The sequence below is a fragment of the Spermophilus citellus genome (assembly GCF_964194105.1).
Source record: "Spermophilus citellus genome assembly, chromosome: 2".
Taxonomy (NCBI): Eukaryota; Metazoa; Chordata; class Mammalia; order Rodentia; family Sciuridae; genus Spermophilus; species Spermophilus citellus.
Window position 1 is genome coordinate 84,426,401 of NC_138183.1, and position 27,619 is coordinate 84,454,019.

Here is a 27,619-nt window from a genome sequence, read left to right on the forward strand (position 1 = left end):
TCTCTCCTCCACGGCCTCCACAGCCAGCACTGCCCTGGTCGCTCTGTTCCCGGCTTCTAGCCAGCCGTGCCGCGTCCCGGTCCGTGTTTTTCTGGCTCGAGCTCCAGCAGCGCCCGGGGCCGGGGAGGCGACCGCCGGCAAGTACCACAGTCCCCGGGCCCCGAGTCCCAGCGGCCACAAACCGACACTTCTAATAGACCTACCAGATCCCGGCAGGACCCCTCTTCATGGAATTTTGCTAGGAGTTCCTCCGTGTGAAGACTGCCGCTGTTCCAAAGGGTCTTTTTGATCTCGTTAATGTGGAGACATTAGAGTCACTGCTTCCTCGTCGGCGGCCATGTTCCCCCCCCTGTTACTTTCTTAATAATTGCCATTCTCACTGGAGTGAGATGACATCTCAGTGTAGTTTTAATTTGCATTTCTCTATTTGCTAGTAGAGATGTTGAACATTTTTTTTCATATATTTATTGACTGATTGTATTTCTTCTTTGAATTCATGTGTACTTCCTAGGACAATTTATTGATTGGGTTATTTGTGGGTTCTTTTGATGTTAAGTTTTTGAGATTTTGTATATCCTAGAGATTAATGCTTTATCTGAAGTGCAGGTGGCAAAGATTTTCTCTGACCCCATAGGCTCCCTCTTCATGTTCTTGATTGTTTCTTTTGCTGTGAACTTTTTAGTTTGATACCATCCCATTTATTGATTTATTTTACTTCTTGCATTTTAGGAGTCTTGTTGAGGAATTCGTTCCTAAGCCGACATGGTGGAGAGTTGGGCCTACATTTTCTTCTAGTATGTGCAGGGTCCCTTGTCTACTGCCTAGGTTCATGACGTACTTTGGGTTGAGTTTTGTGGAGGATGAAAAATAGGAGTTGAATTTCATTTTGTTATATGTCGCGACCCCCTTGCCCGCAAGGAAGACGCAACACCGGGAATCTTCTTACAGCTGTTTATTCAAGCTCTCGAGAGTTCTTCTAATCTCCGAGTTCTTCTAATCTCCCAGAAGCCCCTCCCAGCCTTAATAAAGTATCCAAACACCCAATGCGAAGCTGCCACGTGGAGCTTTCTCGTAGGGTGTCAAAGAACCATGTGCCAACTCTCCCAAAGAAGGAGTTGTTTATCACAGACCACCACAAGGCCAGCGCCATCTTGTAATGGTGACCACAGTCCGCAGAAGCGGCTCGCCACAGTTCCCCCTTTCGTTTACTAAAAACAAAACAGGCAAGAGTAGAGGTGAATCGCCATTACTCATACAAAGCCTTCAACCAGGAACCTCATCAGACCCAAGCAGGTCAGGACGTTCCCACATGACCGTTATTGGCTGAATATGAAAACAGACACCACAAAGCTGTTAAGGCCCTGTGAGCTGGCCTCCTTGACGTGCATACAAATCAGGGCTGGATCCAAGCCCTGGGGGCCGGGGGGAATCCACTGCCAGCAGTTTTTTCCTTCTGTTTATAGCACGTCAAAGGGAATCAAGTAGCCCCTGTCTTAGGTCGTTCACTGCCCTTACATTGCTTACCCGTCTTTGGGGAGGCCCCATTCCCCTGTCTTAGGTTGCAGTGCAAGCGTGAAAGTTGCCCGTCTCTGGGTACTACAAGATCAGCTCGTTGTTGCCAAGGCGTTTAATGGTATCTACTCAGCCAGTCATGATTAGGTCTCTGAGGCTGAACTGTGGCTGTATAGAAATACAACGACAAACAAGTTGGCAACACCCTAAAAGAAAGGCACGGGTCATAGAGCGATAGAAAAGTACTAGCATGGAAACCCATCTGTGTGCAATGGCAGTAAAGCCGGCAGAGTGCAAGGGCTTTCCAACACTAGGAGAATAACAAGGAAGGACATGTCGTTCCCAGTGCAATGTCCGTAAAACTTGGGGTGCAACGACCATGTCAAAGGTTTACTGTTTAATTTGTGCAAGCCAAACTTGAGGTGAGTTGCCAGTTTCCAAAGCTGCAAGTGCTTGTATAATCATAGCTTTATCGCGAGCATTGCGGGCCTTAAGGCGGCAGAGAAACCACAAGCAGAGAACCATACCGAAGCAACACATTGCGCCAAAAATGCCTACCCCCACCCACTCTTTAAAAAAGGAAAAGGCAGAAGATATCCAATCAGTGAATTGACCCAACGTTATGGGATCAACGTGGGTACTATTCAAGACAGCTATCTGGGTTAGTTGAGACTGGATCATGTCTTCCGCTGCCATGGACCAATTTCCGGCCAAGTATTCTCCGATGATACGGGAGGCATTCCTGGAATCATTAAATCTGACAGAGGTTATGCATAAATGTGCACGTTGATCAACACAGCCCAAAAGCACCAAATCAGCCAATTCTTCTACCTGAGCTTGGAGTAAATCTATTCTTTGGTTGGCAGCTAAGATCCCTGACAAAATATGTTGATTAATTGCATTTTGGGACTCAAGTATCATAGAAGTTTGTTGAACAACTTGATTAACGGAGGCAGCAGTCTGCACTTGATTGGCCATGGCCACTCCGGCCGCGACCGCTGCAGCAGCAGATACCGCCACGGCTGTCACTATAGCAGCTGTGATTCCAAAATCCCTGCGGACTCTAAGTAGCTCAACAATGGGGAATTTATCAGGGTCCGCAATAACTGGGATTGGAACAAAGGTTGGAATTTTCATAACCACTGCTACAGCCGAAGAACCATCCCAACATTCAGATAAGAAACAATTAACATTAAAACAATCCAGCATTTCTGACGAGGTGTCATTAGCCAAAAGGAGTAAGAACGGAGATTGAACACAAACCGCTGCAGGGGGCAATGTGGCATTATCCAACAGAGAGTTGAACGAAACAGATGTGAGTCTACTACCTCGCTCACTCTCGTAAACAGTGCCAAAAACATTAGCCAACCAACTTTTGGCTCCCAGCAATTGAGCCAGTGCAGAAATATCAGCTGAAGCCCCCTTTGTGTTGGAAATCAGCCATTGAAACCAGGACCAACCCACTCCTGTAGAGGAGTTGGCACTGTTGCTAAAGTCATAAACATACCTCTTAAGAGAGGGGGAAAGGGAGAAACCTTTAGCAACTTGACGTTTCTCCCAAGAATAATCCTGACAAGGCGTGAATGTTGGGGGGAAACCAAGATTAGGGGTACAGTAAGGAGAAGCCTTAAAATGAGTGGCATAAGGAAGTCCACTAGAATATGGGGGCATTGGAATTAGTACCTCGGAGATACTAGCCAAGGTAGTTGTGGTTAAAGCAGAGCTATTTACGGAGGTTCCTGAGCCTGATTGTTCCCCTGAGACTACTTGGCCCAATACAGTACTGAGAATGCTCCCTGAGACTTGACTGGACTGCAATGGATTGTCCCAGTTAGTCAAATTCTTGGTCTTAAGACGGATACAATGAGCGATCCCAAGGCTAAAACAAAACACTCCTGTGAGATTAACTTGAGATTGATTGTAAATGCGTTCCACGTCCCCTCTAGGAGAGGCACAGGGCGCAGACATCTCACACGAGGTAGAGAAAAGAGTGGGAAGGACACTGGAATTACCGTGAACCGGCATCGGCATTGGCCAAGCCCGTGCCACCGCCCACCATTGCATTGGTGTCGTCTGTGTCATCGGCATCAGCACCAGAGCCAGAGCACTCAGCAGAATGAAGATCCTCATCACGGGATTGCTGTGGTAATTCTTGTTGCTGAGTAGCTGGCGTCAGGACTCTTCTTGTCAGGCGTTCAGGGACCCACAATGGTTCCGTGCGATCCTGGGGAAAAACACATACGGATCCTCGTGCCCATGTCAGCACGGGGTCGGGGCCGTTCCATTGGCCCGTAAGAACATCTTTCCACTTAACATAGCCAATCACAGAGGGCTGAGGGAACACATGTCTATCGGCCGCAGAGCGACCATGAATATCCAAATTCAAAAAATTAATAGTAAAGAGAGCTAAGGACAAGCATTCTTTAGGAGTATGTCCAGCTCCTATTCCCCCTTTGTGTTTTTGTAAAGTTTCCTTTAAGGTGCGATGAGCACGCTCAACAATGCCTTGTCCTTGAGGATTGTAAGGCAGACCATGAGTAAGTTGTACTCCCATAGTAGAACAAAAGGACGTGAATTGTCTGCCAGTATAAGCAGGTCCATTGTCAGTCTTAAGGGACGTGGGCACACCCCACGCCGCCCAGGCTTCCAGGCAATGAGTGATGACATTACGTGCCTTTTCTCCTGATAACGCAGAAGCATGAATAACTTCAGAGCACGTATCAACAGAAACATGGACATACTTGAGGTTACCAAAGTCAGGCATATGTGTCACATCCATTTGCCAGACAACCAGTGGTTTCAACCCCCGTGGGTTCACTCCATAAGTAGGGGGATGAAGAAATGTGACACAATGGGGACAGTGCAATACTATCTGCCGAGCATCTGCTCTAGAAATGGAAAAACGCCTGCGCAGTGTTAAAGCATTAACATGGAAATTTTGGTGAAACAATTTAGCCTCTTCTAAGGAGGAAGCCAAACAGATCAACTGACCTCGAGTGGCTGAGTCCGCACAGGCATTACCCTGTGATAATGGACCAGGGAGAGAGGTGTGAGCCCGGATGTGCATTGGATAAAAGGGAGCAGTGCGGCTACAGATAAGCCGTCGAAGCTGATTAAAGTAAGCAGATACATTACGGGCATCACTAATAGCTCCCACAGCCTCTAGGATTTTTAGTGCTTGCACCACATAGATGGAGTCCGAAATGAGATTAAAAGGAAAAGAACACTGTTTAAACACCTTAATAACAATTTGTAGTTCTACCCATTGTGGATTTCCAGGAGCAAATTGATGCTGGACAGGGGGAGAATCATTAATGACATAAGCTCCCATTCCAGACTTGGAACCATCAGTAAAAATATTAACAGCCCCCGGAATTGGACTGGATGAAGTTACTTTAGGGAAAATAATAGGATGTTCCTTAACAAAATGGAGTAACGGATGAGAAGGGTAATGATTATCAATATCCCCTTGAAACGAACAACATAGAATAGCCCAGTTATCTAGAGTAGCACACAAAACATTAAGTTGAGCTTTAGTATAGGGTATAATAAGAGAAGAAGGTGATTGTCCGAAAAATTGAATGCTTTGTTGAATCCCTTTAAGTGCTAATGCTGCAACAGCATCAGGATAATATTCTAAGGAGTTTCCTGGGGATACATGTGGGTGTATCCATAGCAAAGGTCCATCTTGCCATAGTACTCCAGTAGGCTGTCGCATAGTGGCAAGCACACATAATTGAAAAGGTTTATCACTCTGGAGCCTGCATAAAGTGGCATGTTGTATAGCTTCTTCTACTGTCATAAGGGCCGCTCTAGCCTCTTTGGTGAGGCTACGAGGGGAAGTAAGATCTGGATCACCTTTAAGAGTAGCATACAAAGGCTTTAGTACAACATTAGAAATATGTAAATATCCTCGTATCCAATTAATATCTCCCAGCAGTTTCTGAAAATCATTTAGAGTTTGAAGATCCTGAGTTCGTATGGTGATTTTTTGTGGTTGTAATTTGTCATACCCAATTGTTGCTCCCAAATACTTAATAGAATCTCCTGTTTGAACCTTTTCAGGTGCTATATGCAGCCCACATTGTGCTAACAACTTCACGAGGTCGTCATAGGCCTCATGAACTGTTTGTTCTGATTTAGCAGCCAATAATACATCATCCATATAATGAATGATCTTGATGGAGGAGTACTTTTGTCTGAGCGGCACAAGTGTCTTCCCTACATACATCTGACACATTGTGGGACTATTAGCCATTCCCTGCGGCAACACTATCCACTCAAACCTTTGATCTGGTTCCTCGTGGTTACACGAGGGAAGGGTAAAGGCAAAACGCTGCGAGTCTTTAGGATGTAAAGGAATAGAAAAGAAACAGTCTTTAATGTCAATAACAATAATGTGCCAGCCTTGAGGAACAGAAGAGAGCAGAGGCAGCCCTCTCTGAATGGGCCCCATAGGTTGCATTTGAGCATTAACCGCTCGTAGATCATGCAGTAGGCGCCACTTCCCTGATTTTTTCCTAATGACAAATATGGGAGTATTCCATGGAGAAGTAGAGGGTTGGATGTGACCCAAGTCAAGTTGTTCTTTAACTAGAGCATGAGCTGTTGCCAGTTTAACCGAGGGAAGAGGCCACTGAGGCACCCAAACAGGCTCCTCGGTGAGCCATGTTATGGGTATTTGAGCCTCAGCGGCCCCTAGGAAAAACCCAGACCAAATCTGTCAAGCTTTTGATGACCTTGTACAGGATGCTTACGTCCCTGTAAATGTTTTCCTAGTCCTAAACCTGGCCTATACCCCATATTGTGCATAATTTGTTGGGACACTGGGGAATAGTCATTACTAAGAGTGAACCCCATGTCTTTCATCAGGTCACGGCCCCATAAAGAGATAGGTAAATTAAGTACATAAGGCTGAAAAGTACCATGATGTCCTTCCGGGTCCTTCCAGGAAAGATGTCTACAGCTAACCTGAGGAGCCTGGGCATATCCAAGTCCTCTCAGAGATTGATCAGAAGTCTGCACTGGCCATCCCTTAGACCAGTCCTTAAGTGCAATGATGCTACGATCTGCACCTGTATCAAGTAAGCCCACAATTGATTTACCTTCTATGCTTAATTCCAAAGTAGGGCGATTACTCATATCTAGTGACAAATAAGCACAATTCCCTCCGGTGGTACCAATCTCATTCCCTGTCCGTGACTTTGAGTCTGCAGGGAAATGATCATGTAAACTAGGCAAAACCAGTAATTGAGCAATCCGATCTCCTGGGGAGATGGACACAATGCCTTTTGGAGCTTCCACCATAACCTTTACTATCCCTACAGTATCAGGACTTATGACTCCAGGGAAAACATGAAGACCTTGCAAAATGGAAGATGCACGTCCAATTAGCAAACCTACAGTGCCAGGTGGTAGAGGCCCTTTGAACTCAGTTTCCACCAATTGGACTCCCATCTTAGGTGTTAACACGAGTCTGGAGGTGGAACAGAGGTCCAATCCCGCGGCACCTGTAGTGGCTCTCCGCGTTTCATGGGATGGCGTAGAGATGGCCATGTCTCGGGTTCGGGTGTGACATTCTCCACTGCCCCATATATTTGCGGGCCCTGGGGTCGGGGGCCCCGTCGGCCGTTTTTTGGCCCAGCTGAAATAAGCTGTCCATGGATGTCCCTCACTGATGTACACTCTTTTGCCCAATGCTTCCCCCTTTTGCACCTTGGACACAATCCCGGTGATCGAAGGCCAGTGGAAGGGCCACCGTGAGGAGGTCCAGTAAAATTGACATTTTTGGGACACTCACGTCTGATATGACCGGGTTGACCACAATGGAAGCATGTTCTGGCGGCAGGATTGCCCCCTTTTGCAATCCGAAGGACAGCAGCTGCAAGACCTGCATTAGTTAAAGGCCCTCCAATCTCTCTACACACTTTCATCCATACTTCTATGCCTTTGTTCTTATAAGGAGCGATTGCTGCTTTACATTCCTTGGTGCATTGCTCAAAGACCAATTGCTTAACAAGGGGCATGGCTCTATCAGGATCCCCAAAAATCTTTCCAGCAGCATCCACCATCCTTGCTACAAAATCTGAAAAGGGTTCTGTAGGGCCTTGTAAAATCTTGGTCAAATTACCAGACACTTCTCCTCTATTTGGAAGTGACTTCCATGCCCGAATGCAAATGTTATTAATTTGATCATATACCTCAGGAGGGAATCCTGTCTGTTGATTAGCAAATCTACCTTGCCCCAAAAGCATGTCCTTATCCCAATGAGGATGTCCTGCTGCATGGTTTTGGGCGGCCTGCTCTATTGCGCCCTCTAGCATAAATGCTCTCCAGTCCAAATACTTGCCCGGAGAAACACAAGCCCGAACAAGGCTAGCCCAATCAGAGGGAGTCATACAGAATCTAGACAGACTCTCCACCTGAGTTAATGTGAAGGCGGCATCCACCCCATAAGTGCGTACAGACTCTGCCAGGGTCTTCACAATTTTGAAATCTAAAGGCTCCGAAAATCTTCCCCTATTCTCATCCTGAAAAACTGGATAAGCAAGACCCATCTCAGCGTTAACAGCCTTCCATGTTTGAGCATGGAAAGCTCTCCCCGAAACACCCCCACCATACGGCGGTGGGTCCGGAGGATCACATTTCTTGAGCCCCGGTCTATCTTCATTCCCTTCTCCAGCAGCTAAACTCCCTAGCTGGCGAGACAGCCTCCCAAGCTCCTCCTCCTCATCCTCCTCTTCTTCTGACCCGCTTCCACATGGGGGTGTGCGCAGCGCACTGAGATCTGGATACAAGCGTTTCCTCCCCTGCTTCTCGCTCCGCACGCTCCCATCCTCCCGAGATACCTCACCTCTTGTCAGAGATAATCGTCTCCTCCCCTGTTTCACGCTCCGCACACTCCCATCCTCCTGAGATATCGCACTGCCTGCTGTCTCCGATTTCTCCTCATGTAACTTTTCTAAAACCTCCTGTCCTTCAGCAAGTGCGTCATGACATCTGCCATCTGTGAGGCAACTACGGACTATCTTCCAAAGGGGAATCACCCCACCCTCCAATATGCCCTGCTCACAAGCAAAGTCAAGATCCTTGCCCAATTTATCCCAACAAGGCATAGTAAGGCTGCCCGAATATGCAAACCACGGTGCAGCAACATCTACTTTCTGCAAAAATCTCTGTAAGATACTATGTTTCACTTTTAGGCCTTTGGAACGTAACAGGCCGTCTAGTGCCAGAAGAAGCGGGCTTGAAGATGTGACACCCATGACACAGCAACAGAACAGATACAGAGGACAAAACGAAAGTACACAGAAACAAAAGAAAAGTACACAGTGCAGCTGCAATAAAATATGAGGCTCTCTCTGTCTTTGTAGAGGAGCTGACTCCGCTTTGATTGCGGGTCCCACTAACCGGGACTATCAGGTCCCGCCCACCGGGACTGTCGTGTCCCACCCACGGGGACTGTCGGGTCCCACCCACGGGGACTGTGGGGTCCCACTTACCGGGACTGTTCAGTGCACCACCTCTGACGACTTGCAAGTTTTGATTTTCCCGGGTTTCGGCACCACTTGTCGCGACCCCCTTGCCCGCAAGGAAGACGCAACACCGGGAATCTTCTTACAGCTGTTTATTCAAGCTCTCGAGAGTTCTTCTAATCTCCGAGTTCTTCTAATCTCCCAGAAGCCCCTCCCAGCCTTAATAAAGTATCCAAACACCCAATGCGAAGCTGCCACGTGGAGCTTTCTCGTAGGGTGTCAAAGAACCATGTGCCAACTCTCCCAAAGAAGGAGTTGTTTATCACAGACCACCACAAGGCCAGCGCCATCTTGTAATGGTGACCACAGTCCGCAGAAGCGGCTCGCCACAGTTATATATAGATTTCCAGTTTTCCCAGCACCATTTGGTGAGAGGCTATCTTTTCTACAATGTATGTGTATGTTGCCTTTGTCTAGTATGTGATAACTGTATTTATGTGAGTTTGTCTTTATGCCTCCTGTTCTGTACCATTGGTCTTCATGTCTGTTTTGGTGCCAATATGATGCTATTTTTGTTACTATAGCTCTGCAGTATAATTGTCTGGTATTAGGATGTCTCCTGCTTCACTCTTCTTGCTAAGGTTGGCTTGGCTATTCTTGTCCTCTTATTTTTCCAAATGAATTTCATGACTGCTCTTTCTGTTTCCATGAAGAATGTAATCAGAATCTTAATAGGAACTGCATTAGACACAAACTTCTATAAAATAACGTTGAATGTAAATGATTTTAATTCTCTAATTAAAAGATATAAGATGTTAGGTTTGATTAAAATACAAGATTCAACTGCATTTTGTTTCTAAGAAACCCACCTTAAAGGCAAAGACATTCATAGGCTGAAAATCAAAGGATTGAAAATAATATTCCATGCAAATGGAATCTGAAAGCAAACAAGAGTAGCAGGCTTTAAATTAAAATTTGTCATAGAAGACAAATAATGCAAGTACATATTGGTAAAGGGAACAACCCAAGAAGATATAATAATTGTAAAAACTTATTCCATAAATATTAGTGCACACAATTTTGTAAAACAAACATTATTCAATATAAAGGGACAGTTAAGCCCCAGTAAAATAATAACGGGGAATATTAATATAACATTCTCTCTGACAGGTCACTAAGACAGAAAATCAACAAAGATGTATCAAATTTAAACTATACTATAGCTCAAATGGCCTAACCAGAAATCTACAGTATCTTTTAACCAATGACAGCTGAATTTTTTTTTGAGCTTCTCATGGAAATTTTTCCAAAATTGATCATATATTAGGCCACAAATCAAGTCTTAGAAAATACAAAAATAAAAAAAAAGATAAACAAACAAAAACCTTTGCATCTTTTCAGATTTTAATGGAATGAAATTAGAAATCAACAGAGAGAAAGGCTACAGAAACTATACAAATATAAGGAGACTGAACACTTTTGAATAATGTATGGAGGAGTCAGGAAGAAATTTTTAAAACCTAAAAATCAAACAAAGATGGAAACACAACTAACCACAATATGTGGGATATAGTGGAAGGCACTTCTAAAGAAGGACCACATTTAAAAGCACATTTAAAGAGAGAAAGATCTTAAATATACAATCCAATGATGCATTTCAAGGTCCTAGAAAACCAAACTAATCCAAAAACTTATGGAAGGAAAAAAAATAACAAATATTAGTGCTGAAATTAATGAAGTAGAAACTTAAAAATAGACAATGGACTGATAAAAAATGTTCTTTGAAAAAAACAAACAAAATGGATAAAATCTTAGTTAAGCTTATGGGAAGGAGAGAAAGCACAAATTAATGAAATTAGAGACAAAATTGGGATATAAAAGATACAACTGAAATTCAGAGGCTATTTAGAAATTATTGTGAAAATTATATTTGAATTAATTGAAAAATCTTGAAGGAATAAATAAATTCCTAGATACATCTGGCCTGCTACAAAACTGACAAGAAGATATGGAAAGCCTAAATAGACCAATAACAAGCCTCCCAACAAAGAAAATCCCAGGACCAGATGTATTCACAGCTAAATTTTTGCAGATTTTAGAAAACTCAAAAATGTCCCATCAGATGATTTCTACAGGTGATAATTTAGTAAATTGGTAGGACACAAAATCAACATCCAAAATCAATAGTTTTTCTATAAGCCAATAATGAATTTACTTTGAAAAAATCAATTCCTTTCACAATAGTTTCAAAAATAAATAATAGATAATTAGATAAATAAATAAAATAAGAATAAATATAAACAAAGAGATGTAAGACCTCTACACAGAAAATTACAGATGCTGAAAAAGAAGTTTAAGAAGATGCTAGAAAATGTAAAGAGCTTTCATGCTCTTAGGTAAGCAGAATCAATCTTGTTAAAGTGGTCATATTATCAAAAGCAATCAATAGATTCAGTGCAGTCCCCATCAAAATACCAATAATAATCTTCATAGAACTAGAACAAAGCAATTATAAAACTTATATGGAAGAATAAAGGACCCAGAATAGCTAAGACAAGCCCACACAGCTATAGTCATCTGATTTTTAACAGAAATGCCAATAGGCTACATTGGAGAAAGATCAGTCTCTCTAGTAAATAATGCTGGAAATATTAGATATCCATACCGAGAGGAATGAAACTAGATCCCTATCCCTCACCTGAGCAAAACTCAACTCAAAATTGATCAAAGATCTAGGCATAAAACCAAAACATTGTAAGAATCAATAAATGGGATAACATTCTATTAAAAATCTTCTGCATAGCAAAGAATCCTCAGCCTATATAGAATGGGGCAAAATCTTTGCCAGCTACCCTTCCATCAGAGAGTTAATATCCAGAATACATAAAAAACTAAAAAAAAAAAAGCCTAGTGTTAAAAATACAAATGACTCAGTTAATAAATGAACAAATGGACTAAACAGACAATTCCTAACTTTTTAAAAGATTAATTAGATAAGAGTTTCATTACATTATAACCATAAGAGAACATTTCACATTATTTTTCAAAATTATTTTTCCAGTAACAGAAGTTTAGGTTGTTAATATTTTTTTAATATTCGAATATACATTCTCTTGCCTTCTACTGACTAATTTCTTATTGTGAAATTGCATGCCCTTTTCATTGTTCTACTGAAATTAATGTGTATTTTCCTGTCTGTTTTTACCATTTTTTCTTCATTTCTGGTTTATAGTAATTTGAATACAATACATGTAGGTAAGAATAACTTTGAATTTATGTTACTTCATGTTAAATGAGCTTCTTGGATCTATTTATCAGATGTGGAAAATGTTTGCTATTTTCCCGATTAGCTTTTCCCCATCACATATCTCCTTTATTTATTGTCAGGTTTCTAAGTATGTTATATTGTTTGGTCATATACTATAAAAATTTTACACCCTCTTCCATTTTTCTCCCATGCATTTTCCTCCCTGTCCTTCAGTGTGGATACTTTCAGTGTACCTCTTTTTGGGTTCACTATCTTGCCTTCTGCTATATTCAGTAGGGTTTTTAAATCTATCTAATATCCAATTATATTTTAATTTTAGGTATTTTTTGGCATTTTAGAAGGCACACATTTTATTTTTAATATATTCTAATTCTCTGGTGAGATAATCTTTTCATCCATTTTTTCCCCTGTTTTGTTTTTCTGTTTTTTTAAGGATAATTTATAAAACTATTTTGACATATTTGTCTGATAGCTCCAGTATTGGAATTATCTCCAAAACTTTTATCTGTTGATTTTCTTCAGTATTACCTTATTTTATAATATTTAGTCATTTATTGCAGATCAGATATTTAAATGATATATACCATAGAGACTATAGATTAATTTATTCACTTATAAAAATATTAAATTTTGTTCTGGTAGGCAAATAAATTATTGATTATTCACCTAGTCAAAGATACTTTTAGGCTCTGTTAGCATTTACTTATTTTCAGTTTTGCCCTTATTGTTAGAGACAACCACTATTTATATAGTACAGTCATGGGTAGCTGGTCCTGGACTCTCTGGAGTATCATTGAGAATTTGGAGTGTTCATCACGGTATCTCTGCTCTTAGTGAAGCTGAACTTCAGAGTCTTCACAGCATTGTGCAACCTCATCAACCTCTGCTCAATTTCAGTCTCTTAGCAGCTGTCTTTGCTAGGTCTCCTAGGGTCTATCTGTGTATGTGTACATCACAGGTGTCACAGTAACTCAAGGGGAATACTTTTGCAGAATTGTGGCTTCCATCACCATAGCTCCTTTTGCCAGCACATTGCCCATTGTTTTGACAGCCTGAGACTTTGATCTCTATTTCCTTCACCCAGAATAATTGCCATTCTCTGTTGGGCTTTATTCCCCTGTGCTTTAGTTTGAAGAAAAAAAAAAAGTCTTTAAGTTTTTTTTTTTTTTAATGTATTTGTTAGCCATTTGTTTGTTTAATCTTTCTTTTCTTTCTTTATTTTTTTTTGTGTTGGGGGTGGAGCTTGCTATCAGGGACTGAACCCAGGGGCATTTAGCCAACAAGTTACAACCCAAACCCTTTTATTTTGACACAGAGTCTTGCTCTGGTGTTTAGGGCCTTGCTAAGTTGGCAAGGCTAGCTTTGAACTTGTGATCCTCCTGCCTCAGGCTTCTGAGCTACTGAGATTATAGGAGTCTGCCACTGCACCCAGATGGCCATTTGTATTTCTTCTTTTGAGAACTTTCTGTTTAATTCTTTTGCACATTTATGAATTGGTTATTATTATTATGAGTTATTGTTATTTTGGTGTTGTGTTTTTGAGTTCTTTATGTATTCTCGATATCAGTCACCTGTCTGAGCAGTAGGTGACAAAGATCTTCTCCCATTCTGTAGGCTCTCCCTTCATGTTCTTATTGTTTCCTTTGCTCTGCAGAGATTTTTCAATTTGATAGCATCTGACTTACTGATTTTATTTCTTGAGTTTTAGGGATCTTGTTAAGGATTTAGATGCCTGCACCATATGAAGGAGTGTTGACCCTGTTTTCTTCTGGCACTTGCAGAGTTTCTGGTCTCATTCCTACATCTTTAATCTACTTTGAGTTGACTTTTGTACAGTGTGAGAGATAGAATAATTTAGATCTTTATCTATTTATTTTGAATTATATGAGGTACAGAACTAACTTCATTTTCTTTTAAATTAGTATATTATTTTCTTAGCATTAATTTTTACTAATTATTTTTAAATCTTTATAATTTCACTTTATCACTATTGAACTTTTCAAACTCAGAACAGTTGGTTAGTATTGTTTTATTTAATTTATATATATGTTCATTCATGTGGCAATGCCATATGTTTGAGTTGTAGTAGCTTTTTAATAAAAGATCCAGCTGCTTATTGTTAAATGAATACTTACCTTCAAATAAGTTGTATTATTGGCACCTGAATGCTTCTAAATTATATCCATTACTCAAGTCCTTAACTATTCATACTTAATGTAAATTCAGAACTAATATATGTTAAAAACTGAACTAAAATGTCTAGCAAACATTTTTTAGTTTTTATTTATATTCCTAGACTTAAAACATAAGAGCATAAGGGAATGTAATATTTTTTAAAACTTCACATTTTCTATCTCTAATTAAAACAAAATACCCTATAGAATACCTTTGCATCATTTCACCCAGTTTCATTAATTCTACTACTGAAGTTAATTTTAATTTGCTCTTATAAAATAAGAGCTCAGTATCAGCATTTTTTCTCTGCTAGCATACTCAGTGAGACAAATAGTCACCTGCTAAGTAGCAAATGCTAAGCAAACTTGTCTGTTGCAAATAATCATAACCAATATATGTTATTTACATTCCATTTAAGAACAAAGATGTTAAGTTAAGATGACAAAAGTATCTTTTTGCTAAAGCTAACAGAAATTCTGCTTTGATTAGTTGCTTATGCAAATACTACTCACTTTCTTTCATCTCCTTCTTTGACAGTTGTGCAGAAAGGAAGTAAGGAGGCCATCAAATTTACCACAAATGAAACTGTGAGGATCAAAAAACTGATATACACAGAAATACCTATCATTTTGATTGAACAGTTTTTAAATATTGATTAAAATTTAAATAGATAAGTACAAAAAGAGGCTGAACAAATGGCCTATTATCATTTCTTTAACCACATTTTGCCTTGGAGTCCATGGATGGGGCAGTAGGCTCCCTCTTTAAGGAATTTTCTTTGTCCTGCTTTCTGCATACTTGCTCAATCCTGTTTTTGAGTTTCTACTCAATTACCTTATTACTTTTTTGGTGGGATTGGGGGGAGAAAAAGAGAAGCAGAACTGGGTTCTGTCACATCAGGTAGAATTTTAGAGCATTCTTGCTTTTCTCTCTCTCCCTTGGACAGCCAAGCCACTAATATGGAATAAGACTCTCTTTTGTTTGACTGTGGTTAGTGTTTGTCTACTGTTTTTTAAAAAACATATTTTTAGTCTTAATTTATTCAGATTGAAAGGATCCTTTTAAGTTGTGTTATTATAGAGTTTAAGTTACCCTGAACTTAATATTTCCTTTGTTTTTTCCCCTCATACTCTTGTCTTGCATTAATGGTTAAAGATAAAAGAATTCAAACTCCAATGTCCTTTTGGTGTGGTTTGGATGTGGTTTGGCATGATTCATGTTGAAATTTTGTTGCCAATGTAGTGATAATGGGATGTAGAGATTTTAAATAAGAGTAATGACTTTTTCATGGGACTGGATTAGTTCTCATGGGAATGGATTAGTTCTCATGGGAATGAATTGTTATATAGCATCTGGATCCCTTTGTCTCTTCCTGTCCTTCACATATACTCACAATCTCTTGTACACGCTGACACTATGTGATGCCCTTTGCCATGTTGTAATGTAGCATAGGCCCCTTTCCAGATCCTTCCACCCACTCCTCCCTTCCTGCCTCCAGAACTGTAAACCAAAATCAACTTTTTTCCTTTATATATCACCCATTCTCAGGTAGTTGGCTATAGCAATAGACTGAGAAAACTTTGTTAAGCACAAAAAAAGGGAGAAGATTAAAATCGGGTCCTCTTCCTTTCCTCGTTTCCTTCTCTGCTGTCAGACAACTCAGTTCCTTATTTTGTGTTCCTAGTATGGCCTCAAAAAGACCCTGACTGAGTCCTGCCCGCATTGTTGGACCAGTATTTAAACATCTTTAAATAGAGATTACTTAGAAATATAACCTTCTCAATTTAACTGTGAGATGAGATTCCTATTCCTAAGAAAATAGGCCTCTGTTGAGTTGAAATTGAAGATGGAGGTTATTTCAGAAAATCTATCTAGCTTCCCTTTCTCCTCCCTCCTTTCTTCCTGATGAGAATATCTTTCATGCTTTTTCCTTACAGTTATTTACAAAATCATAGCCATTCTTTAAAGAAGAGAGGTGAATCTTAAAAATTAATTAATATGAGCTTTTTCACTGAGAAGCTCTGAGTCATTCTACAAATCAGAATGACTTAGCAGAGAAAACTGCCAAATGGTCAAATAGTAATGCTTTATGCTTTGCTATTGTGACATTTTCCCCTTGAGTTTCTCTTACTTGAAATGACAAAATTCTGTATGATTCAGGAGAAAGACTGATATAGCTCATTGAAAACTGTTTTGTTTCAATATTTAAAGGTCCATAGAAAGGAACTTCCATGTTCTAACAATTAAACAAGTGAAGTTCTAATATAAAGAAATGACTCAAAATTAAAAATAATGTATGAAATAACTTCTTTCTTCTAACATCCCAATCTAGGTGTCTTTTGGTAAAAACTTACTTCTATTTTAAACAAATGGTCACATTATAATTTTAAAGGTATGATGCTAAAAGATGCTGTTTCCAAACAAAGCATTCTCGGTGTTAACATCTATATTTGAGTGTCCTTCATTTTCCCAAGGGGTGCAAGTGATAAGAAGAAGTAAGGCAGAGAAATCCACTTGAATAAAGCTTTTCAAAATGGATGGAGCAGAAAGCATTCCCAGAGGCAGGTCAAGTTCAACCCAAGAACAGCTCTCTCAGTGCTTTCACAACTAGTTAAAATACAAGACCAATAATACCTCAGCTCTCAAATCAGTGCTGAAATCCAGCAGAAGGTTGTTAATATTGATATGGTTAATATACATCAAACAGGATTCCTTTAATTTCCTGAATCGAAAAATTCTCTACAGTGTTGACATTTCCTTACTGAACTCTCAGGATTGTTTGGTTTCAAAGGCTGTTGGGCCCAAGACGCATTTTGTTTTAAATAATCCTTCATAAAAAATTCAGTTTTCAGTCTAATATGATTGAAACTCAGCTTGAGTGTGTTTTATAATGCATTGAACTGGAAAGTCTGTGAGTACTGAATTATTCAAAATGTGGTAGGCAAACGAGTGATATGTGTTCTCATGTGGGGAGGGGCTGATCAAAGAAATCAGTGAGACTTGATATGTCTTGTTATCTCATTTTATTTACCTTTTAGAACTCCTCCAAATATTAGAGGAAAGAAATCAATATCAATTTTCACCTCTGTCACGTTCCACACTTCAATTATTAATGAATGTCAAATTTGACCACAGTTCTTTGTACCACCTGCTCTGCAATAATATTTCTGAGCCTTTATTATAAATGTAAAATTGTCATTGAATTTCCAAATATGATTCTCCAGTGGCTAATTCAGCTTGTTTTATTAATAAGTGGGTTCTGATGAGTAATACTAATTTAATACGCCTGCATGTAAGATTAAACTATAAATTATTCCTGCTGAAGGTGATGAGAGATGACTGCTGTGCAATTGTTGGGCAATAACCTTCCTGAATTAACCCTGCAAGCATCAATTCCTGGAAGAAACCATGACTTTATATAGTAGCAAGCTTGACACCACTTTGTATGTTTTTTTTTGTGTGTGTGTCAGTAGAATGTGCATACATGCACACAAACACATGGTGATAGATGACAAAACATACATGTACACCATATATGCCTTTATGAATTTGCAAATTAAATTCCCCTTGAAGAATAGACCTTGCTAGTGATTTTTATAATTTATTAATTTTACCCATATCAACACACTTGATGAAAACACTTACCATTTTGCTGTCTATAGAATCCTTTCAATTCTAATGCCAAACATAAATTGAACAATTACTGGAGCTGAGTATTGGAGGTCAAAATTGCTCAGAGAATTGGAATATCTGTATCTACTTATACAAAGAATGTTTCTATAAAGAAACTGGTTTTCTTTTATCTATACTAAAAGGAGAGAACAGTTGGGGCTGTGGCCAGGAAAGTAGATGAGACTTTCTCTGCATTGTACAATAAGCCACAAACAATACTTGAAATAGCCTCCAGCCTCTTGTCTTTTTTGCTAAGCTTTCTTTAGTGTATTGCTCCTGATCAATTACACTTAAATCAACAGGAGTTTCTTGAACATTTGACAGTTGTACTCCTCATGTACCCTAAAGCATTGTTGAGGTTTACTGAGATAGAACTAATTCAAAATATACTTCCTTCATTTTTTTTAGGGTGGCATCAATGAAGGTAGTTTAAAAGAAAAGAACTATATTTTGATTTCCTGGACTGACATTCTCAGGCCAGAAAAACTCATAATAACAAAACATTTTAAGTTTACTCTGAGTTAAGTATTTGATTTCCATTATCTTATATAAAAAGTTAATGCAGTATTAATTTTCCAAAGAGTAAATATGGTTCATCATTCATAAGACACAATGAAAACTGGTATCTTCAAATCTATAACACTTCATTGATTGCTTGTTGTTTTTTACTGAAAATGTGTGATTTATATCTATACAAGCAATTATTCATTGTTCTAAAACTTTTGCATTCCCTTTACCTATTGGGACTGAACTGAATTTGACCTCTAAATATAATAAAGCATCAGGCCACATAAGAATAATAACAAATATTTTATCTAATATCAGGATAAATTCATTTTTCTTGATCTCTTTTGCATTAGATTATTTCATCTTGGACAGAGGGATTTTACTTGATTTTAATCTAAAGGAGTAATGTTCACATTTGTTAACATGGAAATTGATACCCTCAGTAGTCAGAGTCAAGCACCATTTTCATTCAGCTTAATTCATGTTTCCAGTGATGATTCAAAATGTAATTTTGCCACTGCAAAACCTGAACATGATATGCTTCTCATCAAAGTTCATGCTAGCCTCTTACCTATTCTTTGGAAAGCAAAATCCACAAGACGGAAATTCACTGTCATCTATGACTTTAAACCAATGAACAACTATCAAGTTTAAGACAGTGTCTTATCATGCTTAAAATAACTATTAATGATGAAACTATTCTGTGGCCAGATTTGGAAACTTAGTTTCAGAGCATTTTATGAATATGTCGAAGAGAGAGGACTCTGGAGGATCTGATTTCCATAGGCTCACAATAAATATTTGTTCTGTGGGGGAAAAATACATAGTATAGGAGACACACTTGAAAGGTGATTGACATTGCCAGATGATAACAATATACCCAAACTCAACTTTGATCAAGCACAGTGAAGTGTACTTCCAAAGATGAACTTATCACAAATAAGAAATAAAATTTTAATTATGCAAAGTCTTACTTCTGACTTATAAAGAAACGTGGAAGCCAACACTCTATCATTATAAGATATAGCTGAACAAGTTGAAAATGAGTTAATTTTCTTAGACTCATCAGAGGTCTGAGGTTGCGTGATAAATTTTTGTACCCTACAATGAAGACACAAATGAATCCTCAGAGTCATAGCTAAGATCGGAAAAGCTCAGAAGGAGCAGAAGTGGTTACAGTCATAGCTGGTAGGAATTCTTATATAGTAATTTTGTGAAATTGTTGGAAGGTGAGTATAGACTGGAATGAAAGTGAGAAACTGGTGGCTTCAATCTTATGGGGACACATGTTTTTGTGGGCTTTATTTCTAGGAATCTAACCAGGATCCTCAGTCAATGAAGATCCAAGGAAGAGCCACTCAGGACTCTAGTAATAAAAAGAGAAGATTCACCATTGTGAAATAGACCCAGAGAGTTTTTTTATAACAAATGCTGATGCTGCATGAGATGGATTTTCCAATGCTTTAACACAACTAGGATATGTATGGATTTTCCACTCACACTGGCCCCTTTTATCCTTCCTGCCTCACCTAAGAGGAGTGGAGCACAGTCAATATGGTTATAAGCTTTAAGGAAAGAGATTAAAAACATTGTAGCCAAGGAAAGGAGTGAAGGGAAGTGAGTCACATGAATCTTGTACTTTTGGAAATACACTTATAGAGGTCACAGCCCAGAGATACAGGCCAACTGAAGACTCAATTTAACCAGAAGGTTATAAAAACTCCCTGTCCCACACACCTTAACAATATACCAATCAGGCTAGTGCAGTAACGTTGGGTTATAGCTGAAAGAACTGAAAGACAATGTCTCACTGAGGAAGAGTACTTAGAAAAGTACAAAGTCTACGAGAGGGGAAATAAGAGCAAGGACTATAGAAATGAAGTCTTTGGAAAATATTATGCCTATAGAAAATATTAACCAAACCCCAATATCTAGCCGGATTAACAAAAATCTTCAACCTAAGTGTCTATGTATATCAACCCTCATTATGCAATACAACATAAACAGTTTTCAATGAAAGAAAAACCTAAAACCAAAAATAAAACAAAAAAAAAAATAACAACTATAAGTCATTCCAAAAGGCAAGAGAGAAAACAAACAAAAACAAAACAGTAAAACCAAATAAGCACAACAACAACAAAAAAAAATAGACTGGGGAAATCAATTGAGGATCAGAAAGTCCTAGGAGTCCTAGGCCAGAGGCCTGACTCTGGAGATCAACAAAGCAGGTCTAGACACTCACTTCAAAAATCAAACAGAAAAGGTAATGGCAAAAATCATGAAAGGAACTTTAATTGATGTAGCTATACAGGGTAGACAAGGTGACCCATGATCTTAGTCCTGAAGATAGCTATTGAAGGGCTGACAATGACTTTGATGTTTTATAGAACGGGGAATGAGGGCAAGGCTTCTCGGGGGGTGCCTTGCTGGAGGGTTTTAGGCTTTTCACAGCTGCCAAAGTGGGTTATCTTGCTCAGGTCTGGTCTGTTCACCTTTACCTCGGTATTGGTCAGGTGGGACCTTGCCTCAGATAAGAAAGTTGCTGTTGCATGAGGGGCACCTTCAACTCATCACAAGTTGTTTTCTGGATCAGACCTTATTCCTGAAATCCAAGGTGACCTGAAGCAAAGGAAATGGACTCAAAATGGAGGCAGAGATGCCAAGTCTTTAATCCTACTTTTATCTAACCATTTTCAGTTAAAAGTAGAGTCTGAGTCTTTGTTACAATGATTCCAAATTAGAATTATCAGAGAAGGAATTGAAAATAGCTATGAATTATTGTGGTAAGGACTGTAATGGAAAAGTAGGCAATATTCAAGAACAAGTAGGTAACATAAGCAGAGATGGCAACTCTAAAAAAGGATCAACAGAAATGCTAGAAATAAAAAAAAATGAGTTAATTCCTCTAATGGACTCATGATGAGAGTCTACATAGGTAAGGGACAAATAAGTGAGTTTGAAGAGATGTCAACAGAAATTTCCCAAACTGAAACATCCTGTAACTAACATACTCATAACTGAACTACCAGAAAAAGAAGAAAGAGAGAAAGGAACAGAAGAAATATCTGAAATTTTTTCCAAGATCAATGAAAGCAAATAAATCATATGCAGGTAGTTCAGAGAACACTAAGAATTAAGTGCAAAAATATAAACAAAACAAAACAAAAACCACACACCCACGCATATGGTATTCAAACTGTCAGAACCCAAAGAGAAATACAATATTTAAAGAAGTCTAAGGAGTTCTTTATATAAGGAAAAAAAAATAGAGAGGACTTTTGTCAGAAACCTTGCAAACAAGAAGAGAATAGAGGGACATATTTAAAAGGGAAAAAAACATCAACTTTGAATTCTACATCCAGAGAAATTATCCTTTAAAAATTAAAAGGGAACACACATTTTCTCAAACTAAAATTTAGAAAATGCTTGTTAACCTGACTTTCCCTCCAAATAATGTTACAAGAAGTTCTTCCAGATAAGAAAAAAAGATCTATTCAAAGTAGTAGTAACAATGTATAGGGTTATAAAAAGAATTTAAAATATAATGTTATTAAGAATTTAGGAGACCAGAATATACCATCATGAAATATGCTTCATTATGAGGAAGATTTAGAACTAATTATTTTAAGACACTGTAATATTTGAGGAATGCAAAGTATCATTATTATTTTAATACACTTACTGGGCTCTGGGGGTAGGGAAGGCTATGTGCAACAGAGAGACTCTGAAAATAGAGAAATTATCCTTTTGTAGGGGAAATTTATATAAATAGAGAAAATTAACATTTGCAGGTGCGTTTCCCTCCCTGTATCAGAAACAATAGGATTATTCTAAGTCATCAGCTTCTCTTACTAATAATGGAAAAAGCACCACAAACCTTGCTCTTGTTTATCATGCTCTTTCTGGCTACCTCTAGACTCTCCACTCATCTCTCAATACCCTTCCTTTTTGTTCATGTTGAAGATGACATTTAAACTTGGACCCAATGCCACTTCTTTAAGATTTTATTTCCATAATTAAAAATACATATTGCAAACTCTAGGGCAAACACTACTTTTCTTTAGAAAGTATAATTGGAATACTAAGATTGCAGATAACACGGGATCACATAAAATGCTAAAAGAAATCACAAAAGACAGAAAAATTCTATCATGTGAAGAGATTAGAAAAATAAAATTGTTTTAATACAAAAAAAAAGCAAATTGATTGTAGAGAAAAAGATTCAGAATTGGAGTAAAGAATGCATTCCCTTTTTAAATTTTTCTTTTGCAATTAAAGTTTTACAGTATAGTCTACTTTTATTGTCTCCTTGGCTCATGGGATGGGGTATAAGACTCAATCATCCACAAAATAATTTGTGATATTCGACCTCAGGAAAGCAAAGTATCATTATTATTTTGATACACTTACTGGGCTCTGGGGGTAGGGAAGGCTATGTGCAACAGAGATGTGAAAATTGAAAAAGTTTGGAGAAGAAGGCAGAAGCTATGAAAACCAGAAAGAACAAATGCTATGGCTACTTCACACATTCATAGTTAGAAAGTGAAAATCCATTCAATCAAGCTAGTCATTCCATCTTTGCAATGGCAGACTTCATACAGGAGTATTTTTCCATTCATTTGTCCGAGAAGTAGACTAAAGAGAATCATAGACAAACTTATTCAGTGGAAACAGCTGAACTCCTTGTTCATATGGACACAAGCACAATTTCAGTTGTCTAAGTGCTTATGCAAGTCCCAGAGGATGGAGGCAGAAGGAAGAGGAAAGCACAGGACAACGTGGAGGAAAGGGAATCCCACAATGCTGTGGAGCTGTGGGCCAGAATAAACAATGTGCTGTGACCTATTTAGCAAATGAAAACGCAAACCAGAGAAAGCAGCCAAGGTCAGGGATACACATCCTCTCCTGCTGAGATGATTTGGGATGTTCAGAACAAGAAAATGAATAGCTCACATGAGGGACTTTCCTTGAACTCCCCTGGGCAATAAATCACTGACTGTAGTGAAGTTTCTGTTTTTCTAAAACTTTGTTAAATAAATGGCAGCAGCAAACTGGGGTCTGGTTTATATGTGGTTTCCTTTTTTAGACTAAAGGCAGCATATGATTAAGAAGAATTCTTCCTGAGCTGTCCTGTTTATGTTAAAGCCCAGATTGCCTTCCTTTCCACCTGTCCCCAAGGTCACCAGAAGCCTCTGACACCAGACTCATTGTAGACACATCCTAATGGAATTCCTGGACTCAACTGCTCATTTTTCTGTATACATTTTCCAGGTGATTTTTTTTTTGTCCTTAAATCACTTAATTTTATTCAAAGCTTTATGCTTACTGGAAAGAAGAGAAAAGAGGTCAAAATAAATAGCCTGATACATATATGAAGCTGACAAATAAAGTAGAGAAAGATTCTGTTGCTGAGTTTTTATCCACATCTTTATCTTTGTTACAATCATAGTTTCTGAGAAGATATGCATAGAAAAATAACCACCAAAGCTCAGTATGGCCATGCATTCCTGTAATACCAGTTACTCCGGAGGCTAAGGGAGAATAGTGGGTTCAAGCCGAGGCTGGGGATCTCTCAAAAAATGAAAGCCATCAGAAAATGCATTGCAAAGTTCAAAGTAATGCCTTTAGGAGATAGTATTGTCGCTAGAGTCTTACAGTAGATGGCGAGGTCTGACTTCAGGGAGTCCCCAAAATGTAGGTTTGACTTGCCCCAAAAATCAAATGGAAAAAAAAATAATGGCTTAAAGCAGGAAAGGGATTTATTCAGTATAGACATACTGGGAAGACAAGGAGGTGGGAATGAAGAGTCCTGACCCTTGTTATCAGGAGTACTAACAAGAGTTTCAGGTTTAAATAGATTAGGAATAAAAGTGGGAGGAAAGAATATACAGTTAGAAGTCTTGGTGAAATTGTGGTCTGGTTGATCAATATCTCGGGTCTAGTTATAATAGGTCCTGCTGGCTCTCCCAGGAAGCTGTCAAAACTTGAGGGAGCAATTCAGTGCCCAGCATGAAATGATTGTTCCTGCTTAGGGGAAGGTCTCAGTTTCTGTCATGGTATAATTGTTCTCACTTAGGAAAGCAGTCCCACTATGAGATGATCTAGCCAAAAGTCTCTTATTCTTGGAATCCTGAAAATATATTATATACTCTAATTTTGGTGTCTTCAATCATGAAGGGAAATGAGAGGGAGGTTAGGCAAATTTAGAGATAATGGGTCTTGTATTACCAATTTTTAGATAGCTACCACTTAAATAACTAACAGGTCTCTGTACAAAGTTGAGCAGACATCTGACCCAAAGTTAAAGTAATAAAGCATACAGAATGAAAGTAAAGATGCCAAATTTTTATCTATTCTTTTAATTACCCACCATTCATATGCATGCTCAAGTGAAAAGTCAAAGCTTTTTAGCAAAACCAGTCTTTAAGTATGTGTTATGATATCATGTGATAATTTTCTTATTTATATTTTCTTTCTAACAGTCTATAAAAGTGCTAACTAATAAAAATATAATGAAACACAAGTATCAACACATTATTGCAAATTTTCTAAAACAAAAGTAAATTAATTTTAGTCATATGCTTTACACAGTTCAGTAAATCAAGAATATTATTTCAGCATCTAATTAGTGTAAAATTATTAATGAGATATTTCCATTTTTTCTGTTTTTCAAAATCTGGCATGTACTTTTACACTTTCAGCAAACCTCAATTCAAAACTGCCACATTTCTGAAATTTTATTAGTCAGTGCTGTTTTACAAAACATTAAAAATAGCAAACCTTGATTATATAGATATATACAGACATATATGTATATGTGTGACTTAAATAAATCATGTGTATCTCATTATAAACATTCGTATATAGAAAGAGATAAAAAGAATAAGATAGTAATAGAAATAATGCAGTGTAGTGTTTCCTTCACTGATTTGTGAAATCCTAGTACTTTGATGTCTCATAATATTTTACCTGATAGTATATTATAAAAACAGGTGTTTCAAGGTCAAATGACTTTGGTAACTAAGGGATAGATAACATTAGATCACTTTTTTTGCAGTAGGACTTCTCAAAGTCTTTAATATGCTAATATGTTTCATAAAATTGTAAGAGAAAAATAAGATGTGATATGATTCCATCACCTTTTAGATACTCCTTGCCCCCCGCATACATGGAACCTCTTGTAGGAGATATAGAAGAATTTTAGAAACTCTGATAAAGAAAATCAGTAAATGAAATAAATATAAATATACAGAGTGAGTTAATATTGAAATGTTATACCTGATTAGAAATATTGTGGTTGCATATGCGTGTATGTGTATCAGAGGGAGATAGAGAAAAATGGAGAGAGAAAATGAGAACAGGAGGAAGAGGAAGAGAACAAGAGAGATTCCTGGAGTACACAGTGCTTTGATCCAGGATTCCTTTTCTTCACTTACTTTCACATGTGCTATTTTAGCATTACAGTAGTGCTGGAAAGAAATACAATATAAGTAAAACAGAGATTATGGATTCTACTTTACATAACATAGAAAAGGGGCCTCTGAATGTTAAATGTTTATTGCCACATTATTAGTCTTTTACAAATCAAAAAAAAATTGAATTTGGAAATTCTATGTCCCAGCCATATAGATTTTCTGTTAACTATTATTTTTCTTCAATTTTGCATCATAATGCTTATATTAATGTAAGTTTAATTCATTCTCTTAATAGTAAAGTGGAAAATAATTGTTCAGAAGGTTATTGGGTGTATTTTTGCTAAATCCACTGTGTTGTTGTCTTTAATCTTTATGTTATTTGCTGAATAGTCTATTTTTTGAACCCCTTTCATTCCTTGTCACCCAGAAAATGCACTCCTGATTTTCCTTCCACCTCTATAACTATAATATTTCTGTCCACATGCAAAGTCATCCTCTTTTAACCAGCTGTGAAATGTTGAGGTTACTTAGGGCTTAGTGCTCGGCTGTTTTTGTTGTTGTTGTCATTTCATGGTATCTTTTCATGAAATATCACTCAACCTAGGTCTTTAATTACTGTGTCCCAATGACTCACATTTCTCTCTAGGTCAGAAGTCTTCTGTGAATACATGATTGTGTTCTTGACATTAGGTTTTCCATGATTCAAAGGGAAATCACTCTCAACCAGTCCAAAGTAAACTTATGTGTAACCCCTACACACACACACACACACACACAGACACAAACACACACATATTACACACACACACACACACACACACACACACACACACCCATATTCTGGGAGGCCCTTATAAGCATTTCATCATCACCTAGAATCTATATTATTTATATCATAACCTAAATTTATACCATAATCTAATTTATATCATAACCTAAATCTCTTAAATTTATCAATTTCTATCTATCATCAACATATCCTGGTTTTAGTTCCTGTCACATAACAATCACGATGTTATACATTCATTATTGTCTTTCCTAAACTAAATTTGGACTGATCTGTGCAAAACACAAATATGACCATTCTGCCACCTGCTAAGAAACCTTCAGTGACTTTTCTGTTGGGATAAACCTAAAGCTCTTTATAATGCCTACTGATCTTTTGGCTCAGTTTCTATTGACCTGTATTAGCTGCCATTCCTCCACCTTCTCTAATTCAGTTACTCTACTTTTTTTCAGGGTCTTACTTGACTTCCCTTTCCTACTTCGAGGCTTTGAACTTGCTTATTTTTCACAAGACATTTTATTTAATTTATTTCTGTCCTTTAAACATTCATTCAATTATTATTTCTTTAGAGGTGTTACCACTGGCATCTTGATGTAAGCCAAATCTCTTATTTTATTTTCTCATAGCAGTGGTATATTTGCTTCATAGGACTCAGTGTAATTATCATATTTATTAGTGTAATTTTTTGATTGATTGTTTTTGCTGAGAAACAAATTACTTGTGGGTGGAAAGCCTGTCTGACATGTTTCCTTCATTTAGTTAAACAGGCAACTTCCACAGTGCCTTGAACATGGTTGATACATGATAA